This window comes from Oncorhynchus mykiss, chromosome 18 (assembly GCF_057628025.1).
Source record: "Oncorhynchus mykiss isolate SJ-2025 chromosome 18, ASM5762802v1, whole genome shotgun sequence".
Classification (NCBI taxonomy): Eukaryota; Metazoa; Chordata; class Actinopteri; order Salmoniformes; family Salmonidae; genus Oncorhynchus; species Oncorhynchus mykiss.
In genome coordinates this window covers 32,187,057-32,206,736 of record NC_143039.1, presented here as the reverse complement: position 1 = coordinate 32,206,736, position 19,680 = coordinate 32,187,057, and the positions used below count along the sequence as shown (strand labels likewise).

Sequence of the window (19,680 nt, the reverse complement as noted above, 5' to 3'; positions counted from 1 at the left end):
TGAACCATTCCATTGTAGATTTTGCTTTATGTTTTGGATCATTGTCTTGTTGGAAGACAAATCTCCGTCCCAGTCTCAGGTCTTTTGCAGACTCCATCAGGTTTTCTTCCAGAATGGTCCTGTATTTGGCTCCATCCATCTTCCCATCAATTTTAACCATCTTCCCTGTCCCTGCTGAAGAAAAGCAGGCCCAAACCATGATGCTGCCACCACCATGTTTGACAGTGGGGATGGTGTGTTCAGGGTGATGAGCTGTGTTGCTTTTACGCCAAACATAACATTTTGCATTGTTGCCAAAAAGTTCCATTTTGGTTTCATCTGACCAGAGCACCTTCTTCCACATGTTTGGTGTGTCTCCCAGGTGGCTTGTGGCAAACTTTAAACGACACTTTTTATGGATATCTTTAAGAAATGGCTTTCTTCTTGCCACTCTTCCATAAAGGCCAGATTTGTGCAATATACGACTGATTGTTGTCCTATGGACAGAGTCTCCCACCTCAGCTGTAGATCTCTGCAGTTCATCCAGAGTGATCATGGGCCTCTTGGCTGCATCTCTGATCAGTCTTCTCCTTGTATGAGCTGAAATTTTAGAGGGACGGCCAGGTCTATGTAGATTTGCAGTGGTCTGATACTCCTTCCATTTCAATATTATCGCTTGCACAGTGCTCCTTGGGATGTTTAAAGCTTGGGAAATCTTTTTGTATCCAAATCCGGCTTTAAACATCTTCACAACAGTATCTCGGACCTGCCTGGTGTGTTCCTTGTTCTTCATGATGCTCTCTGCGCTTTTAACGGACCTCTGAGACTATCACAGTGCAGGTGCATTTATACGGAGACTTGATTACACACAGGTGGATTGTATTTATCATCATTAGTTATTTAGGTCAACATTGGATCATTCAGAGATCCTCACTGAACTTCTGGAGAGAGTTTGCTGCACTGAAAGTAAAGGGGCTGAATAATTTTGCATGCCCAATTTTTCAGTTTTTGATTTGTTAAAAAAGTTTGAAATATCCAACAAATGTCGTTCCACTTCATGATTGTGTCCCACTTGTTGTTGATTCTTCACAAAAAAATACAGTTTTATATCTTTCTGTTTGAAGCCTGAAATGTGGCAAAAGGTCGCAAAGTTCAAGGGGGCCGAATACTTTCGCAAGACACTGTATATCAGCTATAAACTAAACTTGCTCAGTGCAGTGCTCATGTTCCAGGCCATCACCTGGCTAATCACAGGTTAATTATGTCAAACATAAATAATAATTAAATGCAAACTGTTTGGAACAAACTTCTTGACAGTTTCAATCATGTGCATTGATTAGTGATATTCAGCTTAGTACAATAAATGGACTGTATAGTATACAGTATGTTAGACAGAGTATGTGTCTCTCAGTTGCATTGGTTGGTGGTGCAGCAATAGGCATCAATGTCCTTGTTGCTTCCCAGCAACATATATGCTGACATCTTCATGCATCTCTTGAAGTACGAGATAGCTGTGGAGACAGAGAAGTGAGACAGGGTAAGACACCAGATATAGAAGACACAAACTAGCACATTTTCTTGATTGGATAAAGCAAACGTTTTCCTTAGATGTCAATCAAAAGGATCAGGTATTTAGTGTTTTACCGATTGGTTACTGATCCTCGGGTTACACACATAGTAAAGTGCCTAGTGAAGGGATATACACAGATGAAACTCAGGGTATACTGCCTGCCTAGTGAATGGGGATAATAGATACTTTACGTACGAAGTGGGTACTTGAATATGACCGTGGCGCAGGTGTCATGGTCAATACGGCAGGTTTCCACTGTGTTTCTGCAGCCATTGCCAATACAAAGGTTGCATCTCAGGCCCTCTCCTGGAAAAACCAAAGAACTGCATCATCTCCGTTTTATTGTGGTGAATCTGGTTATTTATGGTGTAAAATGAGAGAATGGAGATGAGAATATGCAATCTAGCTTTAATCTGGTTCATGTGTTTAATTGGCATGGTCCCTGTCAAATACATAAATAAAACTAGATGGTAATTGTACATGAAGTTTAATTGGTGGGAGTCCAGTGAATGTAACACAACAATCAACAGTGAAAAGAAGGAAGCCTGTACAGAATACAAATACTCCAAATCATGCATCATGTTTGCAATAAGGCACTAAATTAAAACTGCAAAAAATGTGGCAAAGAAATTAACTTTATGTCCTGAATACAAAGTGTTATGTTTGGGGCAAATCCAACACAACACATCACTGAATAACACTCATATTTTCAAGCATGGTGGTGGCTGTACCAGGCTATAGGTATGCTTGTCTTTGGCAAGGACTAGGGAGTTTTTAAGTGTAGAAATAAACGGAATAGAGCTAAGCACAGGAAAAGTCCTAGAGGAAAACCGGGTTCAGTTTTCTTTCCAACAGACCCTGGGAGACAAATTCACCTTTCAGTAGAACAATAATCTAAAACACAAGGCCAAATATACACTGCAGCTGTTTACCACCAAGACAACATTGAATGTTTCTGAGTGGCCTAGTTACATTTTTAACTGAAATTGGCTTCAAAATCTATGGCAAGACTTGAAAATGGCTGTCTAGCAATGATCAACAACCAACCTGACAAAGCTTGTAATGTTTTGTAAAGAATAATGTGCAAATATTGTACATTACATGCTGGAGAATGTTGCAGGCAACAGAATGTTCTCCACGGCGTCTCCAGACTCTGTCACGTCTGTCACATGTGCTCAGTGTGAACCTATTTTCATCTGTGAAGAGCACAGGGCGCCAGTGGCAAATTTGCCAATCTTGATGTTCTCTGGCAAATTAAAAACGTCCTGCACGGTATTGGGCTGTAAGCACAACCCCCACCTGTGGACGTCGGGCCCTCATACCACCCTCATGGAGTCTGTTTCTGACCGTTTGAGCAGACACATGCACATTTGTTGCCTGCTGGAGGTCATTTTGCAGGGCTCTGGCAGTGCTCCTCCTGCTCCTCCTTGCACAAAGGCGGAGGTAGCGGTCCTGCTATTGGGTTGTTGCCCTCCTACGGCCTCCTCCACGTCTCCTGATGTACTGGCCTGTCTCCTGGTAGCGCCTCCATGCTCTGAACACTACGCTGACAGACACAGAAAACCTTCTTGCCACAGCTCGCATTGATGTGCCATCCTGGAAGAGCTGCACTACCTGAGCCACTTGTGTGGGTTGTAGACTCCGTCTCATGCTACCACTAGAGTGAAAGCACCGCCAGCATTCAAAAGTGACCAAAACATCAGCCAGGAAGCATAGGAACTGAGAAGTGGTCTGTAGTCCCCACCTGCAGAACCACTCCTTTATTGGGGGTGTCTTGCTAATTGCCTATAATTTCCACTGCTCAGATAGCAGATGTTTAAAGTTGGTGAGGGAGATAACAGTCTCCCACTTCAACAATTTTTGCAATTCGTTCCAGTCACAGGCAGCAGAGAACTGGAAGGAAAGGCGGCCAAATTATGTGTTGGCTTTAGGGATGATCAGTGAGATACAACTACTGGAGCACGTGCTATGGGTGGGTGTTGCTATCGTGACCAGTGAACTAAGATAAGATAAGATAAGGCGGAGCTTTACCTAGTATGAACTTGTAGATGACCTGGAGCCAGTGGGTCTGGATTGGAGATGTTTGATATGAGTCTGGAAGGAGAGTTTACAGTCTAGCCAGACACTTAGGTACTTATAGATGTCCACATATTCTAGGTCGGAACCATCCAGGGTGGTGATGCTAGTCGGGCGTGCGGGTGCAGGCAGCGAGCAGTTGAAAAGCATGCATTTGGTTTTACTAGCGTTTAAGAGCAGTTGGAGGCCACGGAAGTAGTGTTGTATGGCATTGAAGCTCGTTTGGAGGTTAGATAGCACAGTGTCCAAGGAAGGGCCAGAAGTATACAGAATGGTGTCGTCTGCTTAGAGGTGGATCAGGGAATCGCCCACAGCAAGAGCAACATCATTGATATATACAGAGAAAAGAGTCGGCCCGAGAATTGAACCCTGTGGCACCCCCATAGAGACTGCCAGAGGACCGGACAACCGGATTTGACACACTGAACTCTGTCTGCAAAGTAGTTGGTGAACCAGGCAAGGCAGTCATTAGAAAAACCGAGGCTACTGAGTCTGCCGATGAGAATATGGTGATTAACAGAGTCAAAAGCCTTGGCCAGGTCGATGAAGACGGCTGAACAGTACTGTCTTTTATTGATGGCGGTTATGATATCGTTTAGTACCTTGAGCGTGGCTGAGGTGCAACCGTGACCGGCTCGGAAACCAGATTGCACAGCGGAGAAGGTACGGTGGGATTCGAGATGGTCAGTGATCTGTTTATTGACTTGGCTTTCGAAGACTTTAGATAGGCATGGCAGGATGGATATAGGCATGTAACAGTTTGGGTCCAGGGTGTCTCCCCTTTGAAGAGGGGGATGACTGCGGCAGCTTTCCAGTCCTTGGGGATCTCAGACGATATGAAAGAGAGGTTGAACAGGCTGGTAATAGGGGTTGCGACAATGGCGGCGGATAGTTTCAGAAATAGAGGGTCCAGATTGTCAAGCCCAGCTGATTTGTACGGGTCCAGGTTTTTCAGCTCTTTCAGAACATCTGCTATCTGGATTTGGGTAAAGGAGAAGCTGGGGAGGCTTGGGCGAGTAGCTGCGGGCGGGGCGGAGCTGTTGGCCGAGGTTGGAGTAGCCAGGAGGAAGGCATGGCCAGCCGTTGAGAAATGCTTGTTGAAGTTTTCGATTATCATGGATTTATCGGTGGTGACCGTGTTACCTAGCTTCAGTCCAGTGGGCAGCTGGGAGGAGGCGCTCTTGTTCTCCATGGACTTTACAGTGTCCCAGAACTTTTTGAAGTTAGAGCTACAGGATGCAAATTTCTGCTTGAAAAAGCTGGTGTTTGCTTTCCTGACTGACTGCGTGTATTGGTTCCTGACTTCCCTGAACAGTTGCATATCGTGGGGACTATTCGATGCTATTGCAGTCTACCACAGGATGTTTTTGTGCTGGTCGAGGGCAGTCAGGTCTGGAGTGAACCAGGGGCTATATCTGTTCTTAGTTCTGCATTTTTTTAACGGAGCATGCTTATCTAATATGGTGAGGAAGTTACTTTTAAAGAATGACCAGGCATCCTATCCTCAACTGACGGGATGAGGTCAATATCCTTCCAGGATACCCGGGCCAGGTCGATTAGAAAGGCCTGCTCGCAGAAGTGTTTTAGGGAGCGTTTGATAGTGGTCGTTAGGGGTGGTCGTTTGACTGCGGACCCATAGCGGATACAGGCAATGAGGCAGTGATCGCTGAGATCCTGATTGAAGACAGCAGAGTTGTATTTCGAGGGCCAGTTGGTCAGGATAACGTCTTTGAGGGTGCCCTTGTTTACAGATTTAGGGTTGTACCTGGTGGGTTCCTTGATGATTTGTGTGAGATTGAGGTTATCTAGCTGAGATTGTAGGACTGCCGGGGTGTTAAGCATATCCCAGTTTAGGTCACCTAACAAAACAAACTCTGAAGCTAGATCGGGGGCGATCAATTCACAAATGGTGTCCAGGGCACAGCTGGGAGCAGAGAGGGTTTAAAGTTAGTAGCCCTGGGCTAGTAGGAGCGTCTGCTCCGACGGAGGCCGGATGAAGGCACAGCGGATGGAGTATTCGTCGGCAGACCAGTCGTGGTGGTGCGGCGGGGCGCTGCGTCGACAGAGAATCCAAGCCAGATAGCGAAAGAGGTATTGTGGAATTTAGTTTGCTAGCCGGGAGATGTGCCTGGCTCACGGCTAACTGGTGCTAGCTTTGTGGCAGTGGCGTTAGCCACTATATCCAATCGGTAGCAGAGCCAAGGTCCAGAGTTTACAGCAAGGATCCGGTGGGGTATTTGGCTCTAGCCGTGTATGAGTGCGGTTCGGGTGAACAGTTGAGTAGGCCGGGAGGTGGGCCTCAGGGATAGCTTCCGTACTGGGTACCACGGTGAGTGCAAGCTAGCTGTAAGCTGTGAGCTAGCTAGCTACAAGCTAGCTGTGAAGATCAGAAGTAGTGGTCCAGGGATTACGGCAGGAGTCCGGCGTTGTTGTGGAGAGCGAGTATTATCCAGGATAAAAACAGGGCTGGTGTCTGTGCAGAAGGTAAAAGCCGCTAGCAGTGGCTAACAATGACTAAATAGCTTGTAGCTAATTAGCTGGTTAGCTGCTGGAGGTTCTTGAATGTGTTCTAAAATTAAAAATAATAGCGATTCCGTATCACAATGGGTGAGTTATCAGGTTATCGGAAGGTATAATCAAATTAAAAATCGAAAAGAGATTGAAAATAAATACATATACAAAAAATACAAAAAATACGAAAAATACAAAAATACAAAAGTACATGAGAGGACAAACAAACACGCACGTCTTCACTGCTACGCCATCTTAGTTGTGCCCAAAGGGAAGCATCAGGGAGTTTTTTTTGTTTTCGTGTTGGAGGTGATGTCGGGTCCTGGTGTCAGAACTGGAGCTAAGGCCTCAGCCGTTTTGTTTGATTCCCACGCCTTGGCTGGTTCGACCGGCTACCACGCCTCAGCGGGCTCGACCGGCTAACACGCCTCAGCGGGCTCGACGGGCTCCCACGCCTCAGCGGGCTCGACGGGCTCCCACGCCTCAGCGGGGGTGACAGGTCCACTCCTGATCCCCGGGATCGTCCCTTTGGTTGGCGTCCTGCAGCTGGACCCGAACGGGCCAGGGAGGGGGTACCGTCACGTATGCTCTCTCCAGCACTCTAGGTTGCCATGCTCCCGCGTCTCATCCGGACTGACAGGTTTCCTGCGCCTCAGCAGAGGTGAGGTGACTGGTCCGCTCCTGATCCCTAGGATCGTGATTTTGGTTGACATCCTGCGGCTGAAGCCGCGCGTCGGGGAGGGGGTACTGTCACGTGTGCTCCCTCTCTGGCCTATAGGTCACCAGGCTGCTCATCATGGCTCACACCTGTCACCATCGTTACGTGCACCTGCGCGTCATTACTCACCTGGACTCCATCACTTCCCTGATTACCTCCCCTATACATGTCACTCCCTTTGGTTCCTTCCCGAGGCGTTGTTGTTTCAGTTTCATGCCTGTGCGCTGTTCGTGTTTTGTATTATGTTTTCATTTATTAAATTATTCACTCCCTGAACTTGCTTCCAGACTCCCAGCGCACACGCTACATCTGTAGCAATAATAATGTTTGTTTCTAAATCAATTCAAATTCCAGGTTTTCCCGAGAGATTGCGCAAGACACAAACGTTTGCAGAAACAGGGCGTGCCACAAAACAGCAATTGTGTTCCACATTGGGACTGGGTGTAAAGAGACTTTTGAAATATCAAACCTCAACAAAACAACTGACTGGTGTGCGTAGTTTATGTAAGAGTTGGTGTTGGATGATGAATCATTCATATCACATGTAAACAACTTATGAAATTTTGACATGTTGAAATCAGGAACCAAAGTTCCAAATACAGCCCTGCCATTAGTTGAAGGCAGCCAATCAAATAGTTTGAGAAAAGTAGTCACTTCCTGTGATCTGTATTTAAATACTTTTTGAAGGAGTTGCTTTCTCAGATCTGTATTCAAATAGTTTTAAAAAGTGGTCAATTTCTGAGAGCTGTAGTCATTTTTTGGAATCTATATTTAAAAAGTAAATTTCCCGAAAAAACGTACATTCTGCAAAGCATAGTTACAACTATAGTTATCCACGGTCTGCTCTGTTCCGTATGTGGACATTCCACATCGGGACAGTGTGTAATGCTAACTAAATGGAGTTTATATTTTCTGTGGTATTGGGTAATACATAATATAGACTATAAACTAGTTCTGTATATGACTTGTCATATATAAACTGAACTTGCTTAGTGCAGTGCTCATGTTCCAGGCCATCACCTGGCTAATCACAGGTGAATTATGTCAAACAGAAATAAAAATTAAATGCAAACTGTTTGGAAAAAAGTTCAACTTTATGTTACTTCTTAACAGTTTCAATCATGTGCATTGATTAGTGATGTTCAGCTTAGTACAATAAATGGACTGTATTGTATGTTAGACAGAGTATGTGTCTCTCAGTTGCATTGGTTGGTGGTGCAGCAAAAGGCATCAATGTCCTTGTTGCTTCCCAGCAACAAGCATTCTGACATCTTCATGCATCTCTTGAAGTACAAGATAGCTGTGGAGAGAGCGAAGCGAGACAGGGTAAAACACCAGATATAGAAGACACAAACCAGCACATTTTCTTGATTGGAAATAGCAAACGTTTCCTTAGATGTCAATCAAAAGGATCAGCTTTTTGTGTTTTACCGATTGGTTGCTGATCCTCGGGTTACACACATAGTAAAGTGCCTAGTGAAGGGATATATACAGATGAAACTCAGGGAATACTGCCTAGTGAATGGGGATAATAGATACGTACGGAGTGGGGGCTTGAATAAGACCGTGCCGCAGGTGTCATGGTCAACACGGCAGGTCTCCACTGTGTTCCTGCAGCCTTTGCCAACACAACGGTTGCATTTCAGGCCCTCTCCTGGAGAAAACAGAATAACAACATTACCTCTGTTGTATTAGAGGGAGTCTGGTTATCCATTGTGTAAACTGGGAGACTGGAGATTAAAGAATGGAGATAAGAATAAGCAAGCAAGCTTTAATCTGGTACAGATGAATGTGTTTTATTTGGCATTGTCCCTGTCTAATAAAGACGTGAAATAAGATGAAGACCTTGATGGGCAGACTCACCAAAGCTACATGCCAGCAGCAAGAGAAGGAGAGAAAAACATCTAGCTTTCATCTTTCCTTTGTCTTTCTTCAGGAGTCTGTTGAACTGTCGTTCCGACAATAGAAAAAAGGCATCACCAAAGACTCCCTCTATGCGGTGGGATGTTCAACAATTGCTACATGTAAGTCTGGTTTATTTGAAATGTGCAGAAACATTCTGCAACCAACCATTTCACAACCTCAGTAGCACAGTATCATGAGACATAGTTATTAGGTGCTGAGGATAGTAAAATAGTTGCTCACCTGATTGTATTTCCTTTAGGTGTAGCTTCCTTTACTCTCATCTCCTTCTTCTTCTCCTTTTATACAGCATAGTATGCTAATAAAGCTGTTATCTATGAGTCACTTGTGTGAGATATTGTGCAATCTATTTACTCAGGTTTAGAAACAAGTAGTACCCTATGTCTCTCTGTAAAGGAATGGAAATTCCCGGATTTCACAAGACAAAGGTTTGAAGTGTCATGTTCCACACTGGGACATTCCACATTGGGAAAGGGTGTAAAGAAGCTTTAGAAATATCAAAGCTCAACAAAACAACTGACTGGTGTGCGTAGTTTATGTAAGAGGTGGTGTTGGATGATGAATCATTCGTATCACATGTAAACAAGTTCTTCTTATGACATTTCAACATATGTTGAAATCAGGGACAAAAGATAACAAATGTCATTTTGCTATACTGAATGTATTTCATTGCCATTTGAACTGGGCTCCAGCCACACGCATACCAATGATACAGAAGGTGAGTATGGGCCATGGGTCTTATATGTTGCAGTTGTCCCAGTTGCAGCAGGTGACTCTCAGACCCTTGTTTACACCAAGCTTCAGGCACTCCATCATCTTGAAGCAGGACTTGTGGAAGGTGTTCTCTGGAGAAATAGAGAGACAAATATAGAGAGGGGGGGAGAGATGATGATGACGATACCCACTGGGCACAGACGTCAGTTCAACATCTAGTTCTGATTACATTTGGTTGAGTTGTCAACTAACGTGAATTCAACATGAAATCAACAAGAAATGTCACCATAACATTGGATTTAGGTTAAAAGCTGGGTGAAAAAAAGAGGAAATGCCAATTACTCATCACATTGATTTTTTGTGGGTTAAAATGACGTGGAAAAAACGTTGATTCAACCAGTTTTTGTCCAGTGGGTAATGACTGACAACTGAGTGATAATCTTGTAGGCCTACCTAGTAAATAGATTTTTTGTTTGTGTGTGTGTGTGTGTGTGTGTGTGTGTGTGTGTGTGTGTGTGTGTGTGTGTGTGTGTGTGTGTGTCTTTGATTGATTTCTGGTCGGATTAATAAGGCACTGTGGCGTCTCTGCAGTGATTGTGGCTATATGCCATGCCGACTGAATGGTGCTGGGACTCACCATAAGGGGAAGGCGTCCAGCTCAGCACAGGAGTCCAGCTCAGGAGGACAGGTCTCCACAGTCTCCACACAATCACCACTGCCTGGCGTGGCCCGGATACAGTTATGGCACTGCAGAGCCTCACCTGAGAGAGGGGAGAGAGAAAGAGAGAAATACAGAGAAACATGAACGAAAACTAAACCTTGAAAGTCACTGGCCATAGTCATAGTGTGTAGTCTAGTGCACACTATCGACCTACTATCAAGGTTTTTTTATCTGAACTTTTGAAAATAAAAACATTAGGATGGTTCAACATGAAGAGATTATATTTACCATAGACGACTGCCACCAGGAGCAGGAGACCAAAAGCAAAGACTTTCATGCTTGGATGTGGTTCTAGGAGATAGAAAGACACATTTCAACAGTATAACCTATATAGACACTACAGTTAACATATTGTTCAATGCCTGAAAGTCTTTGTGTCCTAGGCTCAGACAGACGTTTCAAACAGGTTCAAAAAATGTGAAGTCAGTGCCCTTTTGTCCATCTTACCTTCTGGACCTCTGCAGGTTTCAGTGTAACTCTCCTTCCTCCGGCCCCTCCTGTTATTCAGCAATATGAGACTGATAAAGACAGTGCTGTGGGAAAAGAACCAGATTTTATTTTTTAAGTGTTCATTTTAAAGCAAGGACAATGGTGCAGTGTCAGACGTGAATACATACAGTACTGGAATGGGTAGCCTATCACTCAAATGAAAGGATCATTGGGTTTAATATCCTGAACTGGCATCAGCTGTAATTGTGATGTAGCCATGTGATTGTGCTATATAGCAGTTACAGTAGCTAAACACACCTTTTCATCTTCCACCTATTTTTTTTCATTTAAAAAAAAGGTTGAAAAAGGTAGGGGGAACAAAAAATGTGAACTATTTGAAATAAACCTGTAAAGCTTTGAAATTACAATTAAAACATTGAAAAGATAAAAGGGGGAAATATAAAGAGTTGAAACGTTAGGCCTTCCTAGCATGCCAAAGTGGTGGGTAACCTTGAAGAGAAGCCAAACCAAAGGATGAGGCGGCTGTGCAGCTCGCGCTGTGAACCTACCTGATGCTGCAGGTCTGAGTGGGTCCCATTTTGCTTGGCAAAAAAACAAAAAACACTGCATTCCACAGTAAGAACCTCATACCACCGGTCAAGCATGGTGGTTGTCGTGTCATGGTTTGGGAATGCTTTGCTGCCATCAGGATCTGGACGACTTGCCTTAATAGAAGGATCCACGAATTCTGCTCTGTATCAGAGAATTCTACAGGAGAATGTCAGGCCATCCGTCTGTGAGCTGAAACTGAAGCGAAGGTGGGCCATGCAGCAAGACAATGATCCAAAACACACAATCAAGTCTACATGAAAATGGCTAAAAATAAAGAAATTTGAGGTTTTGGAATGACCTAGTTAAAGTCCAGACCTAATCTCATTTGAGATGTTGTGAAAGGACTTGAAAACCCACAAATGTTGATGAGTTACAGCAGTCCTGCATGGAAAGGTGGGACAAAATTCCTCCACATTGACGTTAGAGACTGATCAGCGACCACAGGAAATGTTTGGTTGGAGTCATTGCAACTAAATGTGGCACAACCAGTTATTGAGTGAAAGGGGTTATTTACTTTTTCACACAAGGGCATTGAGTGTTGCATAACTTTGTTTATGAAATAAGTATATCATTGTTGTGTTATTTGTTCACTCAGGTTCCCTTTATCTAATATTAGGTTTTGGTTGAAGATCTGATAACATTCAGTATCAAAAACTATGTAACAATAGAGAAGATTAGAAAGGGGCACATACTTTTTTTTACAGCACTGTACTGCCAATATGGCAAATAAAATGGGAGTATACTGTACGTTTAAAACAGGTTAAAACAATAATGTTCTCACTTTATTTGTCACGCCCTGACCTTAGAGAGCGTTTTTATGTCTCTATTTGGGTTGGTCAGGGTGTGATTTGGGTGGGCATTCTATGTTCTTTATTTCTATGTTTTGGGTTTCTATGTTTTGGCCGGCTATGGTTCTCAATCAGGGAAATAGGCATGTTAATTCTCTATGCTGCTGTTGGTCTTTCTATTGTATGTCATGCTCTGCGTGATTCACTGTACGACTCTCTGAGCTAGACCATTTCCCCTATATTACACTTTTAGAGGTTGATCACAAAGGATCGCATTACTCATCATCAACCCTCTTCACTACAAAGTACCCTTAGTCACAAACCTAAATTGGATTATCATGAATTGAACATCACTGGCTAAAATGCTACATGCTTAGAAAAAGGGCTACATAAATCTGATTAGATACAGTGGGGCAAAAATGTATTTAGTCAGCCACCAATTGTGCAAGTTCTCCCACTTAAAAAGATGAGAGGCCTGTAATTTTCATCATAGGTACACTTCAACTATGACAGACAAAATTAGAAAGAAAATACAGAAAATCACATTGTAGGATTTTTAATGAATTTATTTGCAAATTATGGTGGAAAATAAGTATTTGGTCACCTACAAACAAGCAAGATTTCTGGCTCTCACAGACCTGTAACTTCTTCTTTAAGAGGCTCCTCTGTCCTCCACTCGTTACCTGTATTAATGGCACCTGTTTGAACTTGATATCAGTATAAAAGACACCTGTCCACAACCTCAAACAGTCACACTCCAAACTCCACTATGACCAAGACCAAAGAGCTGTCAAAGGACACCAGAAACAAAATTGTAGACCTGCACCAGGCTGGGAAGACTGAATCTGCAATAGGTAAGCAGCTTGGTTTGAAGAAATCAACTGTGGGAGCAATTATTAGGAAATGGAAGACATACAAGACCACTGATAATCTCCCTCGATCTGGGGCTCCACGCAAGATCTCACCCCGTGGGGTCAAAATGATCACAAGAATGGTGAGCAAAAATCCCAGAACCACCTAGTGAACCATTCACCTAGTGAATGACCTGCAGAGAGCTGGGACCAAAGTAACAAAGCCTACCATCAGCAAGGGCATTGAAGATGAAACGTGGCTGGGTCTTTCAGCATGACAATGATCCCAAACACACTGCCCGGGCAACGAAGGAGTGGCTTCGTAAGAAGCATTTCAAGGTCCTGGAGTGGCCTAGCCAGTCTCCAGATCTCAACCCCATAGAACATCTTTGGAGGGATATGAAAGTCTGTGTTGCCCAGCAACAGCCCCAAAACATCACTGCTCTAGAGGAGATCTGCATGGAGGAATGGGCCGAAATACCAGCAACAGTGTGTGAAAACCTTGTGAAGACTTACAGAAAACGTTTGACCTCTGTCATTGCCAACAAAGGGTATATAACAAAGTATTGAGATAAACTTTTGTTATTGACCAAATACTTATTTTCCACAATAATTTGCAAATAAATTCATTAAAAATCCTACAATGTGATTTTCTGGATTTTTTTTTCTCATTTTGTCTGTCATAGTTTAAGTGTACCTATGATGAAAATTACAGGCCTCGCTCATCTTTTTAAGTGGGAGAACTTGCACAATTGGTGTCTGACTAAATACTTTTTTGCCCCACTGTATATTCAGAATATTTTCAGTCTCTAAATCATTACGTAAACTAGATTTGGTTATTTCAATACTTAGCTTTCTGTGGGATACAGTGCTTTCAGAAAGTATTCATACCCCTTAAATTGAAAATGGTTTAAATCTTCTTTTTTTCATTACCCATCTACACACAATTCCCCATAACAAAAAATGAAAACATGTTTTCAGAAATGTTTGCACATTTATTGAAAATGAAATACAGAAATATCTCATTTACATAAATATTCACAGCCCTGATTCAATACAAGTTAGAATCACTGTTGGCAACGATTACAGCTGTGAGTCTTTCTGGGTAAGTCTCTAAGAGCTTTGCACACCTGGATTGTACAATATCTGCACATTATACTTTAAAAAATTCTTCAAGCATAGATTTTCTAGTCAAAACTGTAACTAGGCAACTCAGCAACATTCAATGTTGTGTTGGTAAGCAACTGCAGTGTATATTTGGCCTTGTGTTTTATGTTTTTGTCCTGCTGAAAGGTGAATTTGTCTCCCCATGGTCTGTTGAAAAGCAAACTGAACCAGGTTTTCCTCTAGGATTTAGCCTGTGCTTTGCTCTATTACGTTTATTTTTACACTTAAAAACTCAATAGTCCTTGCCAAAGACAAGCATACCGATAACCTGTTGCAGCCACCACCATGCTTGAAAATATGAGTGTTATTCAGTGATGTGTTGTGTTGGATTTGTCCCAAACATAACACTTTGTATTCAGGACATAAAGTGAACTTCTTTGCCACATTTTTTGCAGGTTTAATTTAGTGCCTTATTGCTAACAGGATGCATGATTTGAAATATGTTTTATTCTAAACAGGCTTTCATCTATTCACTCTGTCATTTAGGTTGGTATCGTGTTAGGAAGGACACCTGTCTTTGTAGTGACCAGGGCTGGATATAGCTTTTTTGGGCCCTAAGCGAGATTTGGTTGAGGGGCCCCGTCACCAAGAGGGCAGAATGTTTTAGTAGCGCCCCCCCCCCTCTTGACAGCAGAGAGAAGAATTTACGTTTTAAAGTTAATTTGCAATTCTACCCGTTTTGTCATGAGACGTACAGAAAATGTTGCAGTTTTAAAACACATTTTCTGCAGTGCTACACATTTTGTCATGGGGTGGAGAGAAAATGTAGCAATTTTATAACAGATTTCAAACAATTCTGCTAATTTTGCAATTTGGCAGAGATACATTTTGCATTTTTAAAGCACATTTCCTTCAATTCTACCCATATGGAGACTTTTAAAGGGAAATTAACCTCTTATTCATCATTTTCAGCAATAAACCAGTGTCTACATACAGTGCCTTCAGAAAGTATTCAGAGCCCTTGACTTTTTCCACATTTTGTTAAGTTACAGCCTTATTCTAAAATGAATTTTAAAAAATCCTTCACAATCTACACACAATACCCCATAATGACAAAGCAAAAACAGTTTTTTAGACATTTTTGCAAATGTATTAAAAATAAAAAAACAGAAATACCTTATTTAGATGTTTCTACAACTTGATTCGAGTCCACCTGTGGTAAATTCAATTGATTGTACATGATTTGGGAAGGCACACAACTGTCTATATAAGTTCCCACAGTTGACAGTGCATGTCAGAGCAAAAACCAAGCCATGACATAGAAGGAATGTCCGTAGAGCTTTGAGACAGGATTTTGTCGAGGCACAGATCTAGGGAAGGGTAGCAAAAAATGTCTGCAGCACCTCAGGGAGGTGACCAAGAACCTGATGGTTCCTCTGTGGAGATAGGAGAACCTTCCAGAAGGACAACCATCTCTGCAGCACTGCACCAATCAGGCCTTTATGGTGACCAGACGGAAGCCACTCCTCAGTAAAATGAGTTTGTTTGCACATGACAGTCGACTTGGTTTTTGCCAAAAGGCACCTAAAGACTCTCAGACCATGAGAAACAAGATTCTCTGGTCTGATGAAACCAAGATTGGACTCTCTGGCCTCAATGCCATTCGTCACGTCTGGAGGAAACCTGGCACCATCCCTATGGTAAAGCTGTGGGGATGTTTTTCAGCAGCAGGGTCTGGGAGACTAGTCAGGATCGAGGCAAAGATGAACAGAGCAAAGTACAAATAGATCCTTGTTGAAAACATGCTCCAGAGGGCTCAGGATCTCAGACAGGAACGAAGGTTCACCTTCCAACAGGACAACGACCCTAAGCACACAGCCAAGACAATGCAGGTGTGGCTTCGGGACAAGTCTATGAATGTCCTTGAGTGGCCCAGTAAGAGCCCGGATATCAATCATCTCTGGAGAGACCTGAAAATAGCTGTGCAGCAACACTCCCCATCCAACCTGACAAAGGTTGAGAGGATCTGCAGAGAAGAATGGGAGAAACTCCCTAAATACAGGTGTGCCAAGCTTGTAGCGTCATACCCAAGAAGAATCAAGGCTGTAATCACTGCGCAAGGTGCTTCAACATAGTACTGAATAAAGGGTCTGAATACTGATGTAAATGTATATTTTATTTTTAAGAAATAAGCAAAAAAATTCAATAAACCCGTTTTCGCTTTGTCATTATGTGGTATTGTGTGTAGATTAATGAGGGGGAAAAATAAAGGCAGTGAATGTGAAACAGTGTGCGTCTATGATCTGTGGTTAAAAAGATAATGTCCTAAAACAAATGCTTCTCTGTGACATCACATGGTAGTATGAAGAGAGTCGGGAGACAGGCGCAGGAATGTGTAATAGGGTTTTTTATTAATCCCAAATTACAGAGTGCCGTGTAAGGGCACGGCGACGAAGACCAAACAAACACGTAATAAAAACACAGGGTTGAAACCCAAACAAAAGAGTGAGGAGTACCTTGACGCGTACAATGATTAACCCACAGGACGAGACCTGTAATCATCTGCGCAATCCACAAGGGCACGAAAGCCAAAACACACAGCACAGGTACACACACAGCACAGGTACACACACAGCACAGGTACACACACGCACCAGCGGACATAGTAACAATAATCGACAAGACCATGGAAACCAAAGGGAACATATATTCAAATACTAATCGGTGAGAATAAGGGACAGGTGTGCGTGATGAAAGTTCCGGAGGGATTCGTGACACCTGAACGAGTATCTAGCTCAAGGTAGGGTATTTTCTTGCTCCCCACATCACCTTGAATCTCATATTGCTTCATTTTTTTTAACCTTTTGATGATGTCATCGGGTAGAACATTTCAACTTTATATTTAATTCTACAAAACTTAGAAATAAGCCAATTTCACATATGTTGACACCGGTATTGTGCTAACCCTAACCCTAAAATGCAAATGAGGTTGAAAAGTTGCCCTTTAAAGCAAATTACCTGCAATTCTAATAATTTTGCCATGGGGCAGAGATTTTTTTTAAAACAGCACATTTTATTTGCTGGAGCACCCACCCATAGCACGCGCTCCAGCAGGTTTATTTCACGGGTCACCTCCAAAGCCAATTCCTCCTTTGGTCGCCTTTCCTTCCAGTTCTCTGCTGCCAATGACTGGCACGAACTGCAATAATCACTGCAGCTGGAGACTCATATCTGCTTCACTAGCTTTAAGCACCAGCTGTCAGAGCAGCTCACAGCACCTGTAAATAGCTCATCTGTAAATAGCCCATCCAACTACCTCATCCCCATATCACTCCAGTGTTTAATTGCTATATTGTAATTATTTTGCCACTGTGGCCTATTTATTGTCTTACCTCCCTTATCCTACCTCATTTGCACACACTGCATATAGACTTTTTCTATTGTGTTATTGACTGTATGTTTGTTTATTCCATGTGTAACTCTGTGTTGTTGTTTGTGTCGCACTGCTTTGCTTTATCTTGGCCAGGTCGCAGTTGTAAATGAGAACTTGTTCTCAACTAGCCTACCTGGTTAAATAAAGGTTAAATAAAATAAATAAATAACACATTTCATGCAGTTGTACACATCTGCCATGGGGCACAGAGACATTTTTGCCATTTTAAAGAAAGTTTTCTGCAGTTCTACACTTTTGCCATGCAGTGGAGAGAATTTTGAAATTTTATAACACGTTCTATGAATTTTTCTCCTCTTTTTGCCATGTGGCAGACATAATTATTTGCAGTTTTAAAGCTAATTTACTGCATTTCTACAAACATGCCCCAAGTTTAGATAACTGGCCAGTCAAACTTAGCAATCTAAAAATTGTTAGCTTACATGGCTAATTGAGTGACTGTCAGTGACAGACAAAACAATATTTTGAACTTGCACCTTGTGTATTCTACTATTCTAACTCGCAACAATAAGTTCAGACCCCGACTGAGTTCCAAAAAAAACACACATAAGTGACTTACGCCTGGAGCCGGACTTGGAAGTGACTTGGTGTATTGATACACCATCCAAAGTGTAATTATAACTTCACCATGCTCAAAGGGACATTCAATGTCTGCTTTTTTTTTTGTTTTTTTTTCCCCATCTACCAATAGGTGCCCTTCTTTGCGGGGCATTGGACAACCTCACTGGTCTTTGTGTTTGAATCTGTGTTTAGAATTCACTGTATGTGTGGGGTACAGAGACGAGGTAGTCTTTCAAAAATCATGTTAAACAATACTATTGCACACAGTGAGTCCATGCAACTTATGTGACTTGTTAAGCTAATTTGTACTCCTGAGCTTATTTAGGCTTTCAACAACAAAGGGGTTGAATACTTATTGACTCAAATGGAAAGATGACATTTCAGCTTTTCATTTTTAAATCATTTATAAACATTTTGAAAAACGTGATTCCATTTTAAAATTATGGGGTCTTGTGTGTAGGCCAGGGACACAAAATCTCAACTTAATCACTTTTAAAGTCAGACTGCATCACAACAAAATGTGGAAAAAGTCAAGGGTTGTGAATATTTTCTGAATGCACTGTATATCCCCAAAGCAAAGGGCCAAATGTACAATCATGCGAAATGTTGTTCCACTCTTGCAATTACATTTATATCCACTGGAGGGCACCATCAACACACTAATATTCACTGAGAATGACAGAGACAGACAGTCTTCTGTGTCATAATTATGGTTTTATCCAGACAAAACCAGTTTACCCGGGATGTGAAAAAACATATAATAGAAAACAAAATGTATTAACACACATTTATTACTTTGCTTACAAATGTTTTCTTCCTTCAATTTCTTAGTTAAGCTCTGTGCTTTGTGCTCTCTGGAGTAGCCATGTACTAATGATAACACAGCTATAAATTACTTATGTAAAATAAATAGTGAATAAATAGTAGAAAAGCAAACTAATATTCAAATGTGAAAATTTGATTTCATCGTCTAGGCCACAACATATCCAGGGCACTCATGCACACACAAACACACACACACCACAATTGTGTGTTTAAAGTGTTTTGAGAAGTAAACAACTACATCCAGTGAGCACTGATAAGTCAAAATTGTCAAGGTTCATAAATGTACATTCAAATAAGACATTTGGTGCGTTCAATAATCGACAATGCAGTTATATAACAGTCTTGTTCAGAGATTATAAAGACATTCTCCCTGTATAAGCTATGGGGCTACACATTGGCTGCCTCCCAGGCTTTGACACAATGTCTGGAGTCCCTTTGCCAGCTGCTATGCATTTTGAATCTCTCTTTCTCTCTCTCTGTATCTCTTTCCTCACTTTCCCTTCTTCTCTCTGTTGTCTGACAGGCCCACTGATTCCAACGCAAACAGATACATCCTCTCCCCTCCTCTCACTCCCCTCTCTACTATAGTCCCCCTCGCTGGGGAAAGCTCTCTGTTTCCTCCCTCTTTCCAGTGCTTTACTCAATGGCCTCCATCTTAATGAAAACATGGACCAAGTTTTAAAGGCCTATCTCTTAGTAAAACAATGTTTAAAGGCCTACCTCTGGGTAAAACCATGTTTAAAGGCCTACCTCTGGGTAAAATTATGTTTAAAGGCCTACCTCTTGGTAAAACAATGTTTAAACGCCTACCTCTGGGTAAAACGATGTTTAAAGGCCTACCTCT

The 19,680-nt window shown here is 42.3% G+C and overlaps 1 long non-coding RNA gene across 2 annotated transcripts; it reads right to left on the bottom strand.

The window, feature by feature from the left end:
- Positions 1–7,929: 7,929 nt before the first annotated feature.
- On the bottom strand, positions 7,930–9,134 carry LOC149975473 (uncharacterized). Of its 2 annotated transcripts, none has more exons than XR_016488387.1 (4): positions 9,000–9,134; positions 8,718–8,802; positions 8,398–8,508; positions 7,930–8,154 (listed from the first exon to the last, which is right to left on the bottom strand). It is a non-coding gene; the product is annotated as an uncharacterized LOC149975473 (long non-coding RNA). The 2 variants fall into 2 exon arrangements; XR_016488388.1 differs by having other exon boundaries at positions 8,718–8,846; positions 9,000–9,028.
- Between the last annotated feature and the right edge of the window lie 10,546 nt (positions 9,135–19,680).